This window comes from Borostomias antarcticus, assembly GCF_949987555.1.
Source record: "Borostomias antarcticus genome assembly, chromosome: 24".
NCBI lineage: Eukaryota > Metazoa > Chordata > Actinopteri > Stomiiformes > Stomiidae > Borostomias > Borostomias antarcticus.
This window is the reverse complement of record NC_140257.1, coordinates 921,382-937,751: the sequence shown is the minus strand read 5'-3', so window position 1 is coordinate 937,751 and position 16,370 is coordinate 921,382. Positions and strand designations below refer to the sequence as shown.

Below are 16,370 nucleotides of genomic sequence, written 5' to 3'. Positions count from 1 at the left end.
TTGTTTTAGGCTACTAATGCACAATGATTAAATTTCCAGCCCAAAAAAACAACCTCCGGGAAGGCGGGTCCCGATGCCATTTCCCGGGAGGGACAGGTGCCCTACCCGGGATTCCCTGGATCCCGCCTGCTACTACAGACGGAAAATAGCCAGTGTGCGCGCTGTGCTCTGCGCATGCGTGCTGGAGCAAGTGGGAAAGCTTTATTTCGTTTCTAAAGACGCTTCTAAAGACGCTTCTAAAGACGCTTCTAAAGATCATATTACAGAGGCATGTAAAAACCAAAACAAGTCCTCGCTCTATGGAAGCACAACTAGCGATTCATAAAAATAGCTGAAAACAACCATTTCGCGGCAGAAAATATATTTTTTATAAGCTGCATTCTCGGTGCCCCGTCTGCCGCCGTTACGTAATGGATAATGAACTCGGGGCGGGTCTTTGTGCTGTTTAAATGACCGACGTGGAGGTAGTGAATTGGCCGAGGCGTAGCCGAGTCATTTAAACAGCACAAAGACCCGCCCCGAGTTCATTATCCCGCTTATACAACGGCCTTTCAACAGAAAACATAATTCTGAGAACAAAATACATCTATTGCTCATATTAGCTTTGAAAGGTTGATAATTCATGGTTAGAGTTATACAATTTCCATAACAACCATAGCTTTTATAGTCCCTCTCCACCCAAATCTAATGTTATGACGTTATCACTCGTCTAGACCCAGGAAGCAGTCTGCTAGCTAGCCATGAGCGAAGTGTAAGATACTGCATATTTTCTGTGCAACATATCAATCGTCCAGTTGCCAAATCTAGTTGCGAACTAACTATTTATGATAGCCAGACACCTCATTGTCCCCAAATCCCAAGTTACAATTCATTCATTCAGTTCATTGTGAGTTGAATTGCGAGGATGGAATGTGCCGTTATAAGTGAGGGACAAGGTATTAGAACTCATCCGTTCCCTTCACATACATATCTGCATTTCTATCTGTCTCTGGAAACAGAATAATCACCAAAAGAATAATACTGCGTGCGTAATCGCAGGAGAATGTGCTTCAGTCAAGTGCAAAACATCTGTTTGATGCAAGCGCATTCGGCTGAAGTGGACCAGACAGGCTCAGACTCTGCTAGACAGGGAACTCTGATAAAGTCGCGGCATATCATTTAGTTAGTTTCTATGGCACCACTATATTATGTTTGGGATGCTACGGCTCTTGTTTGGGTCAGTTGTATCTTGAACTGCGCATTGATTTAGAACATGTTTGATTCCGGGCGTATATACCGGGCGTTGTGGAGAAATAATGTATGCCTCTCGAATACGTCTTGGCCAATCACAATCGAGTATTCACACAAGCCGTTGTATAAATGGATATACTTGGCTCGTGCTGGATTTCTTCTACAGGCCTCCGGATTACACAAAAGTTATCTTGGTGAGTCAAACATCTTATAAAATGCCGTAAATAAGGTCCAGGTTGTCGAAAAAGAGCAATACATAGCGTTTTCTCGGAACTGCGCCCCCACAACCTCTGCGAGTAAGTGCACTGTCGTACTGTCGTAGCGTTATCAGATTGTCTTTTTCTTTTTCTGGCTTCCTCCGTGATGTTTCGCTTCGGTTTTCTCACCTCCGCAATGATATCATTGAGCTTAAAAACGCATGATATCCATGGACGCCGGAATAGTTAGCTACTACTGTGTTGTTTAAGGACAACGTGGCACATGCACACTTCGACTGAATGCTGCGCCACAAGTTTTAAAAGGTAATAAATGTCAATGTATTATCTTTCTGAGTAGACGGTTTGGACGATTCAGCTTACTTTTAGTAAATCTAATTGGAGAATTATCACCAGACATGTTTGTAAAGGTCCAAATATCGCGATGTATTGCTTTAACTATAGTTCAGTAATATGTTTTAATCTGATTACTCCAGAGATTATTAACTATAGTACAGTAATACGTTTTAGACCTATTACTCCAGAGATTATTAACCATTGAAAAGTATTTTATAATTTGTATATTTTCAGGACGTTGCGGGTCTTTTTATTCGCCACACCGTGATGAACACAAATACACACAGTGAATGAGCGGCAACAACCACACACAGCACACATGCATCTGCGGTCACCTGTAGAAATTGTTCCCCCATCCAAGTGTTTCACCCATCCAAGCTGTCCTCCTCCAGGGGCAGCCAGGAGCAGTGGGCAGACCTTGCTGTGAAGCGATAGTACTTAGTACTAGCACGTGAGCTATTTTGTGGTTCAGTGTCTTGCTCAAGGACACTTCGGCACACTCCGGAAGCTGGGATAGAATCGATTCCCAGCCGGCCGCTCAATTGTACCTCCCGAGCTATGTGCAGTAATCCTGTACATTTTACTCTGATTACTCCAGAGATTATTAACTATACAGCACTATACGATACAGTACAGTAATACATGTTGATTACAATTGGTGGTTTGGTCCTTAACGTGGGTAATTAGGGCCCGAGCACTGGCGGTGCGAGGCCCTATTGAAACTCGAAGGATTATTCTTCTCCCCAAACAAATGCCTTTTTGGCGGCCTAAACATCGATGAAAACGGATGAAACTTTGCAGATACATCAGTCCCGGTGAAAATCGGATATTTCATTGGTGACGGAAATGGGCGTGGCAAAACGGCTCAAGAGCGCCCCCTGGAAAGTTTAAAATGGCGAGCCCCACCTTTCAGTTTGATGTAGGCGAACGAAATTCGGTGGGCATATGTATTTCATCGAGCCACACTTAAATGTCTCTTGGAGCTTTACCCAACATGCAACCGGAAGTCCGCCATTTTGCTCTTAATGTGCCATTTTCTCCTTGTTTTGACCATTTCCATGCCTCGTACAGATGTGGGAACATAAGAATGTAACTTGCTGCAGCATTTCACGTCGCGGTATTTGGCAGGGAAATCCCGTTGGAAATCTCGTGGGATTTCAGACGGGTGTTATTTCGTTTTAGTGATGCACTACCGCCAGGTGGCGTCTTTGAGTAGATTTAGCAGGCTGGGCTCTGTTTTTCTCCTATAGTCTACGAATGAAGCATCATTAAATTTCACATTCTTTAATTTAAATGCTCTGTTGTAAAGCACTTTGAGCTGAAGGTATCTGTATGAAAGGGGCTATACAAATAACGTTTAATTGTTATTATTACCTTGTTCTCAAACACATGTTTTATCCACCTCGATGTAATTTAATTATTACGAACACCTATAATATATCTAGGCCTACAGTAGCCTATCTATCTCGGCAACTGACGTCGGGTCAAGACGTGGAGGCTGTTTGGTCAAATGCGCAAAATAACAGTATTGTAAATATATTTGTTAGTAAAGATATGGTGAACGTGAGGGTTTTGCGTTTTGTTTCTGGAACGCATTCAACTGTTAGGCTACTCGTAAACCCCGGAAGTAAATTTGAAGACAGGGCATAATGTAGCCAAGTCTGAGCGCAGTAGGCTATATGGCTTCAGCACGATACAAAGAAAAAATAAGCTTGATCGACTTGTGGATCCATACAAAATTGAAATAGTCGCCATGAGTAAAGATCACTCATTGCCAATCATATCCGGACATTAACTATCTTGTGCATAGCGGCAGGTTTGACAGTGAGACATCAACCGATAATTGTAATAATGCGATTATTGAAATGGTCTTGTGAACGCCTTTATCTGATTTCCAAAATCGGGGTAAGGTCCATAGGACGATTGTGGGTTTTCATTTGCACATAACTATATTTTAATAAAACATTGAAGTCCGCCTGTCAATGACTTTCCCTAAAATTGTGTTCTGTTGCACCCCCTATTGTTAAATTATAAATGAAAAAAACATAGGCTACACAATATGTTGTTATTTGAATGATCTTGAATATATATATTCAAGATCATTCAAATAACAAAATATCGTGTATGTTTTAATTTATTTATACCGGCCGCCAGCTGTTCAATGAACGGCTATAGGGAATGCGCAGTTTCGCGCTGGCTACAGCCTATTATATGAACAGTTTCGCGCTATGTAGGCTATTATAAATAGGCCTAAGTATTATTCATTGGGAATAGCTTGGACTCGCTGGGGACTGGTGGAGAGACACAGAGCCTCCCCAGACGCGACATCTCCAGTTGGCTGTGTATTTGAGCTGCCGCCTCAACCGTGCGTAAGAGCAGAGCGCATCGCTACAACTAGTAGCCCATAGCCATTAAAACGGCTTATTGTTTTATTCATATATCAACTAGATAATTCGATAATAATGAGTAGCCTAGTAGGCTATAAAATGAATTCAATAGGGCAAGCCTTAAGTTGTAGCCTAGGCTACAGTAGCCTACAATCACAAGACGCATAGGCCTAGCCTATCGTAAAAAGCGTTGCGTTCTCATAGGCCTATATTAACTTAGATAATTATTAATTATGCTCAGGTCATAATGTCCGTTGAAAATAATTCCCTCTAAGCAGAATTTGAATTGTATTAAAATAGGAAATGATTCCTTCTAGGTCTATATAAAAAAAAACATTTTTCTAATGTGTAGCCTATAGGCGATGAACAAAACAGCCACAATGTAGCCTGCTTAGCGAGCGAGAGGGCAGTCTACCATAAAGTGTATAACCATAATGTAGCCTAATATATCTAGACTACATGCATTGTGGTATTTCTTTATATAGCCAATTGTTTCTCAATAAACAGTTATGTCATCCTCTGAGTCCGAATGTAGGCTAATAGACCGGCAGCTCTAAATGCCTTCCCAATCAATGAGACATGGTTGTAAAAATGATGTTTTATTGATGAAAAGGGTAAAACTGAAGAGTCATTGCATTGATCGATGCAGTCCGCTACCAGCAAACACTGAAAATACAGGTCCTCCAGCGAACCTGGACTAGACTATTGTAACCCCCCCCCCCCCAAAAATTCTTTTATATTCAAATAAACTGGAGGAACCGGTTTCCCTGGATCGTGGGAGGGGGGTAGCCTGCGTTAGCGGGTGCTTTGCCATGACCGGCCATTGAATTTATGTGTTGCCATTCATTTAAACCACCATCTCATCTAGACTAGGCCTACTTCTGTTGCTGCATTTTTACATTTATGCTTTCATGATTTTAGAGCGCAATAAACATTTTTGCAGGATTCCAAAAAGTCCATCCATTCATCCAACTTTGTTCTGAGCGCAGCGCAGGCTGGTAGCCTACTGTCAAGGCTCACGACTGATGCACTCCCTTAACACGTCTCTTCCCAGGCCATCAAGATAATTTCAATATGAAAGACCTTGGGATTCCAGGAGTCAAGGCCGTTTCAGACGGGGAGCGACATTCCGCCTGCGTTCTGCTCGGAGCGGGGGACGCACGCGTCCTGCGCGCAGCGGGGCAAGCTGACTACAATTCAGCTCTTGTCGCGGGCGGGCGTGTGCAGCATAGTTCCATATGAGAACACTCCTCGGTCCAATTCCGTATAGTAGATCAGCCTGTGTAGCCTACTTTCAACGAATGTATTATTAGACATAATATCATAATAATATATAAAGCCTTCAACGACCTCCTGCTGCCTGCCTGATGGTCTCAGGGCTAAAGAGACCGCGCGATCATTCCTCTAGCTGCTTTGCTGCTAATGCGAGTTCGTCTCCGTTCCTGCCCGAGAAACAGAAGTTGAACTTATAGCATCAAAATAGCTACAGGAATCAACGTTGTAAAGTTATCTATCTGCTTTTTAGCCACCGACAGCTACCGTTAATATTATGGAAGCTGCTGTCGTGAGCTAACGTGCTATCACGGTCTCATCGTGCAGCTTCACAGCCTGCTATTAGCAGACAGCATTAAGTTGACAAAATCACACTTGCACATCATTAGAATTCCAACCATTTATATGGGATTTATCATTCAACTAAACATGGAACCTGAATACTACCTGATATTTCAACCTGCTGCCATCAGTGATCGGCGCGTCTGCTTGTTTGAGTCATGAATATCTTACGCAGTTACATTCCATGTGTCCCAAAACTGTTAAATCATTCCCCATGTAGTTCACTATGAGTCGCACTCAATACATCCATGGTAATAGGGAGGGAGTGAGTGAACCATTTCAAACACATCTCTGGTCATCTCCGTTAGCCATCTTCCTCGTCCTGATGCCATGTTCCATATGAGAACACTCAGCCTAATGTATTAAACTTCTACTTGTCCCGACAGTTAACAGATATAGACCCGGCGACAGTTACAGAGATAGAAACTATAAATAGATAGGCTTTGTTCGTAATAATTAAATTACAACCAGACAGACAACAAGGAGTTTGAGAACGGTAGGCTCATCTAATGTGCGAGCCAGCAATGGGTCAATGAGTGGTATTACTGCGCCCCTATGGGCAGGCGAGCGGTGGTGCGGAATGACGTAAAGCGCCTGTTAGAATACCGCGGGTCAAGTTACATTCTTATGTTCCCACATCTGTACTTCGACGAACTCCTCCTACAGATTTCATCCGATCAACTTCATATCGGGTCAGCTTCATCTTAAGACCTTTGTGATCAAAGGTTATCAAAAAAATTGAGTTTTCACCAAACACCCTTGCCGTGGCGCCCCGCCAAAGTTTGACATTTCGCCATAAAACACGAAGTCCTCATAACTCCTCCATACATTATCCAATTTGTCCGATATATCTCACGCTTCATGACGGTTCTGTCCTGAACACATCTATGTGTCAGTATTGCGTCATACTTATAGCGCCACCTATTGGTGAAACAGGAAGTCCTCATAACTCCTACATACATTATCCAATTCGTCCGATATATCTCACGCTTCATGACGGTTCTGTCCTGAACACATCTATGTGTCAGTATTGCGTCATACTTATAGCGCCACCTATTGGTGAAACAGGAAGTCCCCATAACTCCTCCATACATTATCGGATTTGTCCGATATATCTCACGCTTCATGACGGTTCTGTCCTGAACACATCTTTGTGTCAGTATTGCGTCATACTTATAGCGCCACCTATTGGTGAAACAGGAAGTCCTCATAACTCCTACATACATTATCCAATTTGTCCGATATATCTCACGCTTCATGACGGTTCTGTCCTGAACACATCTATGTGTCAGTATTGCGTCATACTTATAGCGCCACCTATTGGTGAAACAGGAAGTCCTCATAACTCCTACATACATTATCCAATTCGTCCGATATATCTCACGCTTCATGAAGGTTCTGTGCTGAACACATCTATGTGTCAGTATTGTATCATACTTATAGCGCCACCTATTGGTGAAACATGAAGTCCTCATAACTCCTCCATACATTATCCGATTTGTCCGATATATCTCACGCTTCATGACGGTTCTGTCCTGAACACATCTATGTGTCAGTATTGCGTCATACTTATAGCGCCACCTATTGGTGTAACAGGAAGTCCCCATAACTACTACATACATTATCGGATTTGTCCGATATATCTCACGCTTCATGATGGTTCTGTCCTGAACACATCTATGTGTCAGTATTGCGTCATACTTATAGCGCCACCTATTGGTGAAACAGGAAGTCCTCATAACTCCTACATACATTATCCAATTCGTTCGATATATCTCACGCTTCATGACGGTTCTGTCCTGAACACATCTATGTGTCAGTATTGCATCATACTTATAGCGCCACCTATTGGTGAAACAGGAAGTCCTCATAACTCCTACATACGTTATCCGATTTACTCCAAATTGCTCAGGGTTGATGAAGGTCGCATCCTGAACACATCTGTGCGTGAGCATTGAGTCATACTAATAGCGCCACCTACTGCTTACAGGAAGTCATCATAACTCCTACATACATTGTCCGATTTACACAACATTTCTCACGCTTCATCAAGGTACCGTCCTGAACACATCTATGCGTTTGTATTGAGTCACGCTTAGAGCGCCACCTACTGGTAACAGGAAGATTCTCTCAGTACTGGACACCGAAATAGCACACACTTTAACGGCGCCACACCCCGACCCGCGTGGGGTGCGAGGGCCCGCTCACTGCTGCTCGCAGCCCTAGTTTTCCAGTTGTATTTCCTTTTACAGATACTTTGAAAGTTTTTAAATAATGAGCCATGCATAGAAATCTCCAGATATTTGAAGACCTTTCTGTGAATGTTGGTATACCTGAATTCAATAAGCGGAGAAAAAGGTTTTCAAAGATTGAGAGCTGTTCACACGTCTCACAGGACATGGACTTTGACAACAAAATATGACTAGTGATCCTAAAACTGTTTGATGTATTGAGTGGGTTCATTGCAACTTCAACTTTCGTAATATGAAAAAGGAAGAGTAAGTTCTGTTATATAGTACTATATATATAGTGCTATATAATAGGACTGCAGACATAAGGACCAAACTTCCAGTGGCTGTCACAATTTCTATGTGTGTTTCAGAACAGAGACAACTACATCCGCTCCTGCCGCCTGCTCCCTGACGGCCGGACTCTGATCGTGGGGGGCGACGCCAGCACCCTGTCCATCTGGGACCTGGCCACACCCACCCCGCGGATTAAGGCGGAGCTGACGTCGGCGGCGCCGGCGTGCTACGCTCTGGCCATCAGCCCTGACTCCAAGGTCTGCTTCTCCTGCTGCTCCGATGGAAACATCGCCGTCTGGGACCTCCACAACCAGACACTGGTCAGGTACGGAACAAGGACGTGTGTGTGTGTGTGTGTGCGCGTGACTGCGTGTGTGTGTGTGTGTGTGTGTGTGTGCGCGTGACTGCGTGTGTGTGTCACTGTAATGCCCTGTTGTGATGTGTGCTTTTGAAGACTGTTTCTTTATTGGTTGTGTGCATTTGCTGCAGAGTGGGCATTGATGTGTATGGAATGTATGCCCCATTATTTGTTTATATTGGTGTATGTGTGTGTGTGTGTGTGTGTGTGTGTGTGCGTGTGTGTGTGCGTGCGCGTGTGTGTTTTAGTGTGTTTGCTTCCACATCCTATTGTTGTATGTGTCTGAATATGGATGTGTGTGTGTTTGTGTATTGATGGGTATATTTTTGTGTGTGTGTGTGCATTCATGTGTATTGATGTGTGTGTTTATGTATTGATGTGTTGGGTGGCTGTGGCTCAGTGGTAGAGCGGGTCGTCCAATGATCGTAGGATCAGCGGTTCGAATCCCGCCTCCTCCTGTCCACATGTCGAAGTGTCCTTGGGCAAAACACTGAACCCCAAATTGCTCCCAATGAGCAGGCTAGCACCTTAGATGGCAGCTGCCACCATTGTTGTGTGAATGGGTGAATGAGAGGCCATTGTAAAGTGATATGGATAAAAGTGCAGTCCATTTACTTTGACCATGTGTTTGTGTATTAATGTTTGTATTGATGGGTGTGTTTGTGTATTGATGTGTGTGTGTGTGTGTGTGTGTACACTGATGTGAATGTATTGATGTGTGTGTGTATTAATGTATGTGTACTGATGTGTGTGTGTATTGATGTGTGTTTGTGTATTGATGTGTATGTACAGTATTGATGTTAGTGTGTATTGATGTGTGTGTATTAATGTGCGTGTACTGATGTGTGTGTGTATTGATGTGTGTGTATTATGTGTTTGTGCATTGATGTGTGTGTGTATTGATGTGTGTGTATTGGTGTGTGTATTGATGTGTGTGTATTGGTGTGTGTGTGTGTGTCCTGATGTGTGTGCGTGTGTGTTTTCTCTCAGGCAGTTCCAGGGCCACACCGATGGGGCCAGCTGTATCGACATCTCCAATGACGGCAGCAAGCTGTGGACGGGCGGTCTGGACAACACGGTCCGGTCCTGGGACCTGGGGGAGGGACGGCAGCTGCAGCAGCACGACTTCACCTCCCAGGTGGACAAGAGCACACACACACACACACACACACACACACACACACACACACTGGGCTGATAGATGTGTAATGAATATGTGATCAGGGTTTTTCCTGCATAGAGAATTACTAGGTGGCCGCTCCAGCTCTCGACAAAAAACCCCACTAAGACCTTCTAGCCTGTACACATTTTGCATAGTAGTTGTTTTCCAGTGAGTTATGTTGCACATTACTGTTCTGGTGCAACCTTTTTTCATTCAGACGATTAGTTACCCTCAGGTGTGGTGTTGTTGGCGGTAGACCGAGGCAGCACTTGACAACGATCTGGGGGTCGAAACGTTGTCGGAATAAACACTACTTTTTTGCACTCACAATTGCCTCGGTCTCAGTGTGCGGGTTCTATTCTACTTTTTCATGATTACCTGTCAAACCAGCACCTAACAAGCTGGATGTGCATATGACTATACCATATTTTCATGTTGTTGGCGGTAGCCCATGACTTAAACACCTAAACAGCCATATCTTGACTTAGGAGGGTCACAGAAACACAAGGTTTGGACTAGGTAAAAGCTCCTGACTTCACAAACGTATCAAGTTATCGGACAGACAGAGCTTTCTCTATGGGAGTGTGGAGCCTCTTCTCCATTCATTGACATAAAACTGCTAGTCTACACTAGCCTGCATGTTTGGCCTGACGACTTACATTATAGTCACAGTTCCTCGATGTGCCCTCACAATGTTCTAGGCTGTAAATAGATGTAAAATAAACACAATGAAATTGGATCATGTAGGCTAATAAAGTTAGGCAGACAAGCTAATCCAGCACACATTAGTGTATAGAAAATTCACCAGAATGCAGGAAATTAAGCTTTTGATTCCCAAAATGTCCAGGAAAAACCCCGTTCTGGATCTATGGTATTTCATGGAGTTTGTGGTCCCCTGCAGATCTTCTCGCTGGGCTACTGTCCGACGGCCGAGTGGCTGGCGGTGGGGATGGAGAACAGCAACGTTGAGGTTCTACACGTCACCAAGCCAGACAAATACCAACTCCACCTCCACGAGAGCTGTGTGCTCTCACTCAAGTTTGCACACTGTGGTGAGGTTATGCCAACTGTTCCATGCTCCAGCATGAGGTCACACTCATAGTCTTTTCCACACCACACTTTACTTGGCCAGCTTAACCTGTGTTCACACACTGGCTATAGGCGATATACAGGAAATCTATTGTTAAACGATGAACTGCATTTTTAATATATTAGATGGTTATCATATCCAAGATGGCGCTGTGCTAATGGTGGCCAGTTGCAGCAGGTCCTGTGTTTTTTATGTTGCTTTTGGGCTTATTTGTGTGTTTTTCTCCAGGTTTTTGGAACCTCATTGGGAACAAGCTACCGTTATATGATGGACTATGACAAGACACTCAGTCTGTCTTACATGAACCTGACACATAGAGACTATCTATGACAAGACTCTTCTTTACAACCTCCAGAGTCAGCAGAGTGCTGTTACATTTCAGCCAGTTGTTCATGCAGGCTTCTCGGTGCAGTTAATGCAAGGTTGACAACCTGGTGTGCCGTTAACAACTACATTTAGACTGCAGAAAATGTCTCCACTCATGAGGGAAATGAAATCAAGAATGGTTGAAGACAAACTGCTGTAACAGTTTGTACCTGGCATCCATGTTATGTCACAAAAGTGCTGCACACTCTGGCTCCATATGCATTTTCTCTTTTAAAGGATACGTTCACTATTTTGGACTTGAGGGCCTATTCTCAGTCTGTCTTACAGTACATTAACCTGACATGTAAAGACATCATTTCCCTGATCGCCTCAGTATTGAGTTGTTACAGTTATTCTGCAGACGCACACTCAGCTACAAGGACGGTCAGTGAGACGTTGGAAAAAGAATTATATCCAGAATTGATGCAGAATTGTCCTAGTAATTGTTCTAGGGGTAAATGCTGACGAAGGCCGGAGGGATGAAACAAGTTTGTTTTTTGCTGCTGTACTATTCATTAAAATAAGAAATTAAACGTATTTGTGAGTGCGCATTTTCCCTTTTGTGATTAGACTTGTAGTCCCTTCAGATTGACATCTGTGGACTGCTTTTTTGAGTTCAAACCACAAATCCACAGTAAGATCCAGGTCTGGAGACCTGGGCGTGGTTCAGGACGTTGATCTGGTTCTCAGTCAACCATTCAGTAGTTGCTTTGGACGAAGCATCACAGATCCACCACCAGGTTTCACCAGAGGCGTGAGGTGGTTTTCAACATAACAATACTGATGCGCATGTACTGTACTGCACAAAAAGCTCAATTTTTGTTTCATCTGACCACAAGACACAGTTCCAATTGTAGTTTGGATGTAATTTTGCTAATTTTCTAAATAAATAAATTGCCAATACATTATTTTTGAAGAATATCATTTAAAGGTTGTGAATAAAAAAGGTGTCTACTGCATGTATGTGGCACTGATGGATGTGCATCTCTCTGCAGGGAAGTGGTTCGTAAGCACAGGGAAGGACAACCTGCTGAACGCATGGAGGACACCTTATGGAGCCAGTATATTCCAGGTCCATTGATATAATTTACAGCTGATCAAATCCACTGGCTCGTTCATTGTGTTCATCTGATCTCTCTCCTTTCCTTCTGCTCACCTTGTTCCTCACTTTCTTCTGGCCTCATTCCACTAACCTCACATTTATTCCCCTCTCCCTCTCTCTCTCCGTCTCTCCCTCCCTCTCTCCCGCTCTATCTCTCCCTCCCTCTCTCTCCCTCACTCTCTCCCCCCCCTCTCTCTCCCTCTCTCTCTCTCTCCTTCCCCAGTCTAAGGAGTCGTCATCGGTGCTAAGCTGTGACATCTCGGCGGATGATAAGTACATTGTCACAGGCTCTGGCGATAAGAAGGCCACCGTCTACGAGGTCATCTACTAGGCCCCCTGCTGCTGACAACGACAACAACAACAAGTCATCCAAGCACTTTCTTATACTCCCTCCCATGGAAATCTCCTGTTCGTTTAAACAAGGATTTACACAGAACAAATTAAAAACATCTGTTTTTGAACCTTGAACCTGCTTAAACCCCAAACTTTTGACTTCCCGGCTGGTTGCAGAGCAACAGTACTAAACAGAACCACTTTTTAAAATCAACTAAATACGTTTTTTACGTTTTGTTTCGAAGGAAATAAAGCCTTACCCAGACTTTGAAGGTAAGTACAGCCTGAAGCCAAATCCCTGGAATAATGATGTTTTCTTTGATGTCTTTCCTAAACATTTACACTAAACACTAGAACTGCCAAAGACATCCATTGGACGATTGTGGGTTTTCATTTGCACATAACTATATTTTAATAAAACATTGAAGTCCGCCAGTCAATGACTTTTCCTAATATGGTGTTCTGTTGCACCCCCTGTTGTTAAATATACTCAAGATCATTCAAATAAAAAAATATTGTGTATGTTTTTAAATTTATACCTATACCGGCCGCCAGCCGTTCAATTAACGGCTATAGGGAATGCACAGTTTCGCGCGATGTAGGATATTATCTATAAGTATTATTGATTGGAGGAGCTTGGAGGAGCGGGGGACTGGTGGAGAGACGCATAGTCAACAGAGCCTCCCCAGACGCGACTTCATCCTCCAGTTGGCTGAAGAGCTGCGCGCTGAGTGGATGGCGTCCAAACAGCCACCGGCGGCGCCCGTCGCAGTGTCCCCAGAAGAACACCCCCCCAAAAATACCTGCATGGTGAAGAGAAGCTGCAGCAAGAACAGAACTGTCTTACCAATGCACAAAGTGCACCAAAGTTGTCTGTGGCAGTTGCACTGCCAAGGTGCAGAGGATATGTGCGAAGTGTATTTGAGCTGCCGTCTCAACCGCACGTAAGAGCAGAGCGCATCAACTTGTGTATAGCCTAGGCCTAGCCTACTGTAAAAAGTGATGCGTTCCCATATATTAACTTAGATAATTATTAATTAGATAATTATTATGTATCTACGTTCTATGCACAGTAGGCTACTGTTTTATTTGGATCCTTGGCCAAAATGCTGTTCTTGTAGCCGTTTCATAATTTTTTTTCCTTTTGTGAAGTGTAGGCTATACTATTTTTGTTTAAGTGCAAAAATATCATTTTGTTGTGTTATTTTATTGCCATATAGTCATTTTGTGAGTAGTATGAAAGGACAACATTAAGCCTTGAGTTGTACAGTACAATCCTAAGACCGTATACCATAAAAAACGATGCGTTCTTACGGTACGTCCATTGAGCGGCTACTGGCCGATATAGGTGTATAGTGAGCCGCGGCAGTTCTAGTGTTAAATGCTGTTACAGCCCTCAGAATGGGGTAAATTAATCATCACAACAACTCTGTTACTCTATTATGTTGAGGCTATTGACATTGAGCAGAACAATCCTCATCATCTTTGTTTTTGTTTCTAAACTCAGATTCCTGCTCTGGATCAACCAGTCACATTTCACCTCTGATCAGATTCCTGCTCTGGATCAACCAGTCACATTTCACCTCTGATCAGATTCCTGCTCTGGATCAACCAGTCACATTTCACCTCTGATCAGATTCCTGCTCTGGATCAACCAGTCACATTTCACCTCTGATCAGATTCCTGCTCTGGATCAACCAGTCACATTTCACCTCTGATCAGATTCCTGCTCTGGATCAACCAGTCACATTTCACCTCTGATCAGATTCCTGCTCTGGATCAACCAGTCACATTTCACCTCTGATCAGATTCCTGCTCTGGATCAACCAGTCACATTTCACCTCTGATCAGATTCCTGCTCTGGATCAACCAGTCACATTTCACCTCTGATCAGATTCCTGCTCTGGATCAACCAGTCACATTTCACCTCTGATCAGAGGGCCCCTAGGACCACAGTACTACAGCTTCCCTAAATCATGCAAGATAGCTGTTGATTAGGTGTGTGAGTGTGTGTATGGCTGTATACAGTATGTGTGAGTGTGTGTTAATGAGTATCGCGCACATGTTTGTGTATGTGTGTGTGTGTGTGTATATCAAGGGGTCTATTATGGACATGGAACAAGGAACTTGTTAGCAAACAACACTCCTTCTGAATTCTGAACCAAATTCCTCTTTCTATGGGATTACACTGAAAATGCCCACTGGAGAAGTCCATGAATGTCACACTATTCCATTTTCTTGCTCTACAGTCTCTTACGTAATCTACTCAATAATGACCCTGTGCATCAAACAAGCTAACTTTGCTATTCTGCACAGATCTAGAAATGACAACACAGAACAGTGCCTTTCCGCTGCTATGGATGATGTTAATATCTATTCTAATTTATCTTGGTAGACGTGTCTTTGTGTATTTAGTCACCCAGTGATATGGAGAGACACTCATGGGCTGACCATGTGAAAGAGGATGTGTTTTGTGATAATGTGTTTGTGCCATTTGAGATTTGTCAGAAAATGTTATCAAATTGATTTCAAAACAATTAAAAATGTTAACACGGTACAGTATGTCTTTAAAGTTTGAGGCACACATGTTCCAAAATCACTTGAAGAGCCACTGAGAGCAGAGAGTTCAGCTAGCTCAGTGGTTCCCATCCACAAAAGGGGGTTAAGTGCAGTGGCGTCTGGTGGGTCCTAGAACCAGGTAAGCCAGGACCAACGAAGCACGCACACCTGTGCAGCGTGCACAATTTTTTGTCTGGTGCACTTTCAAACCATGCCCTGATGGGAGGTTTCACAGCACCAGAAGGGCAATGAGCATTGGCATTTTTATGTAAAAACATACAGGAAAACTACAACAGCCCAGGCTACTGATGTTTTTTTAACACAACAACACAGGCCAATAATTTGAGAGCAAGCAAATAAGAGAGCAATATTTAGGCTGAAACCAAGCTTTTAGGGACACTAAATAAACTACAGAGCCATTATATGACAACAATGGCCAAGCACCACGAAGAGGAATGACAGGACGATAAAATACACCCCCTTAGGACACAGCACTCAATAGCCTACACCCCTACTTCACTAATCAGTGTTAAGGCTACTAGCCTACTAGGCTACTATAGGCCTATTAGCCCACTGCTCCAGGAAGCAAAGTTCACGCTCTCGAGTGCTTATTAAATCTAGGCGAAGCAAAACGCACAGCCATAACAACTGGTAATTAATCACAAAAGACCAACCTTATATCGTACCCCAAACTTGTTTAATCCACTTGATTTTTGAAAAAACTTTCAACAAATACTCAAGATCTCCGTTAGCTAAAGTGGGTAACGTGATTGACAGGTGATGTGAATGACGGGACAGTCATGACAAGTTTTGATTGGATAAACCATCTCAATGTTAAAATGTCAATGGGAATTCCAATGTAAGCACTTCAAGAACAGTCTTACCCTACGCCCACTTTTAAGCATTTCGACGAATTACAGATTAGGTTACTTTTCGACTGATGACGACATTGTTCGCGGTTTTGTATGTGGGCTAATTTGATTGGTTGATTTTTCATTTGGTCTTAATTTCAGAAAAACAATAATTTTACCTGGCCTACAATGTTAAAGGACAATGCTCGTTTTTGACATTTCAGTAGCCTGGATTTTAAATT

At 43.2% G+C, this 16,370-nt stretch overlaps 1 pseudogene across 1 annotated transcript in view; it reads left to right on the top strand.

The window, feature by feature from the left end:
• Window positions 1-12,716, top strand: part of LOC311325205 (transducin-like enhancer protein 4) — a 117,454-nt pseudogene extending 104,738 nt beyond the window's left edge. The window contains exons 12-16 of the transcript in view: window positions 8,385-8,632; window positions 9,656-9,803; window positions 10,729-10,879; window positions 12,279-12,355; window positions 12,609-12,716. The product of the transcript in view is annotated as a transducin-like enhancer protein 4 (transcript). The remainder of the gene's footprint in view (window positions 1-8,384; window positions 8,633-9,655; window positions 9,804-10,728; window positions 10,880-12,278; window positions 12,356-12,608) is intronic.
• Window positions 12,717-16,370: the final 3,654 nt, after the last annotated feature.